Source organism: Mesoplodon mirus (genome assembly GCF_964341445.2).
Source record: "Mesoplodon mirus genome assembly, chromosome: 9".
In the NCBI taxonomy this organism is placed as follows: domain Eukaryota; kingdom Metazoa; phylum Chordata; class Mammalia; order Artiodactyla; family Ziphiidae; genus Mesoplodon; species Mesoplodon mirus.
The window spans coordinates 35,910,938-35,913,990 of NC_138985.1; the positions used below are offsets into that span (position 1 = coordinate 35,910,938).

General features: G+C 45.0%; 1 pseudogene across 1 annotated transcript; it reads right to left on the bottom strand.

The window, feature by feature from the left end:
- Positions 1–212: 212 nt before the first annotated feature.
- Positions 213–1,749, bottom strand: LOC309810322 (keratin, type II cytoskeletal 8-like; annotated as a pseudogene). The gene has a single exon. The product of its transcript is annotated as a keratin, type II cytoskeletal 8-like (transcript).
- Between the last annotated feature and the right edge of the window lie 1,304 nt (positions 1,750–3,053).

Here is a 3,053-nt window from a genome sequence, read left to right on the forward strand (position 1 = left end):
TGGCAGAGATGTTATTATTGTCTTAATTTTGAATCTCAGTCTTTCAATTTTTTTTTTTTTTTTTTTTTTTGGCAGAGCCAGCTGAAGCTTTATTCTGAAAAAGACACTTGGACTGGCTTTTAGTTGGGGGCATGGGCAAGAGAGGGAGCCCCAGGCAGTTGACTCCCCCAGGGGTGGGCTAGAGACGGGACTGAGCCTCAGGTCTTTGGTTCCAGCACTCCCCTGCATAACTCCTTCTTGCAGGAGCAAGTGAGTGGGGAGGCTGGGAGGGATCTCAAGAGCCTTTCACTTAGGCAGGATGTCAGAGGACTCGGACACCAACTTCCCATCACGGGTCTCAATCTTCTTCACAACCACAGCCTTGGAACTGCTACGGCTGAAGGAGCCAGAGCCCCCTCCAGAGCCCAAGCTGGACTGGTAGGAGCTCAAGCCGTAGTTGAGGCCAGGGGTCCCACAGGCTGAGGTGAGTCCACCTGAGTACCCGCTGATGGTCTTGGTGTGGATGCTCATCTTCTGCATCCCAGACTCCAGCCGGCTCTCCTCGCCCTCCAGCAGCTTGCAGTAGGTGGCGATCTCCACATCCAGGGCCAGCTTGACGTTCATCAGCTCCTGGTATTCGCGCAGCTGCCATGCCATGTCCTGCCTGGCGGTTCTCAGAGCAGCCTCCAGCTCCACCAGCTTGGCCCGAGCATCCTTGATGGCCAGCTCCCCACCCTGCTCAGCATCAACAATGGCGGCCTCCAGGGAAGCCCTCTGGCCTTTGAGGCCCTCAATCTCAGCCTGGAGTCAGTTGATGTTCCGGTTCATCTCAAAAATCTTCGTGCAATGGAGGTCATCCCCGTGCTTCCCAGCCAAGGTCTGCAGCTCCTTGTACTTGATCTGCTACATGGTCTCAGCCTCAGCCTGGCTGCAGTTGGCGATCTCCTCATACTGGGCCTTTACCTTGGCGATGATGCCATCCAGGTCCAGAGAGCGGCTGTTGTCCATGGACAGGACCACGGAGGTGTCAGAAATCTGCAACTGCATTTCACGGATCTCCTCTTCATACAGTTGCCTGTAGATGTTGATCTCATCAGTCAGCCCTTCCAGGCGGGACTCCAGCTCTACTTTGTTCATCTAAGCTTTATCCACATCCTTCTTGATGATGACAAATTCATTCTCCATGTCTGTGCGCTTTTGGATGTCTTCCTCATACTTGGCCTTGAAGTCCTCCACCAGCCCTTGCATGTTGCCAAGCTCCACTTCCAGCTTCAGCTTCTCCTGGGCCAGGGTTTCCAGCTGTCGCCAGAGGTTGTTGATGTAGCTCTCAAACATGTTGTCTACGTTGCTCCGGGCTGTCTTCTGCTGCTGCAGGAGGTTCCATTTGGTCTCCAAAATCTTGTTCTGCTGTTCCAGGTGCCGTACCTTGTTGATGAAGGAGGTGAACTTGTTGTTCAGGGTCTTGATCTGCTCCTTCTCCTGGGTGTGCACAACCTGGATGTCGGGGTCCACCTCCAGCTTGAGGGGGCTCAGCAGGCTCTGGTTCACCGTGACAGCTGTGATGTCCCCCAGACCTGGGGCCCCACTGTAACCTGCAGCCAGACTCATGCTGCTGCCCAGGCCGCCCCGGAAGCTGCTGCTGCTGCCCACCCAGGAGAAGGCCGAGGAGTTGATGCGGGCGCCCGGCCCACTGGTGTACGAGCAGCTGCTGAAGGACGGGGGGCCAGAGGTGGACACCCTGTAGGACTTCTGGGTCACCCTGATGGACATGGTGGAGGCTGGAGAGGAGGCGAGGAGGCCAAAGCACACAGAGACTTGAGGAGTTGCGAAGCTGCTCCTCAGTATTTCAAATTTTGATCATGGGTATTTAGAGTTCATTTTGGAGAATGAGTTTTTATCCCTAATTATATGTAGATTTTTGCAAAAACATTTTTTAAAGGGTCTTAATTTTTTTAAACTTAAAAATATGCACATCATTAGTTGATTATCCTCAATGTACTTTGAGAAAGGCTACATTGTCAAAATTTAAAAGATATATACTAAAAGAAGTATATTGTTAGTGGACTTCTACATTCTGAAAAAGAGAGTGTCTGGGTAATATAATATCTTCTTGTTTATAAATTTATGAAGTGATATTGAAAATACAATTCATGTTCTGGCCTACAAAGTACTGAAATCATACATATTTTAATGAAACAAATATATTGTGTAATGTAGCCCATATATATTATTTGGTCCCTGCATAGTAAGCCCAAATCACCAATATTTTTTTTTAAATATATTAACAGGCAAATATAAATTACACTTATATCTATTATGGAAACACTAACTCATAAACCCATAAAATTACATAAATACTATCTTAACAGTTCATTTTGCATTAAAAAATTGATGATTAAATACAGATGACAGTTTAATCATAGGGTACTCAATTAACTGAGACAAAAAAGTGAAAAAATTAACATAGTCACAAAGCACTCTTTTAGCAGATACTTAAAATGGAAAATTGATAAATTTGAGATGAACAATTTTCTTTAAAACTAAAGTGAAATCTACATTATTTTATACCAAGTGAAGTTGCCTTTCATTCATTTTTCCATTAAAAAGAGTGAGTCTAAGAATCCTGTGACATAATTTAACTTTTTCTGGAAACATTAAAAAAAAAATTCCTTTGTTTCTAGGAGGCCGAGGTATCTTCATATCAATTTTAGTCTAAAGTGAAATAAATTACTAAACAAAATTAATTTCTCCAATCCATGTTTTGAAGATCAGGTTATCGTTAACTTGGAACAAAAGTAGTTTTAAGAATTTTCTTTCTCCTCTGCACAATTCCTGAAATGACAGTCTTCCGATTTAGGTGTGATTGTAGGGCATGTTGCTACTTTTTGAACAGCCAGGAGGAAGTAGATTGAGTTGTTTGCCTTGACATTGCTTCTAGGTGGCAATCTGGCTGAATGGTTACCGTGAATATTTACAAATACTACCACCCATACAGAGCAAACTTGCTGCTCCAAATATTGCTCTCCATGATCAAAAGACCACATTCTACTTATTGTTCATTATATTCTTACTCA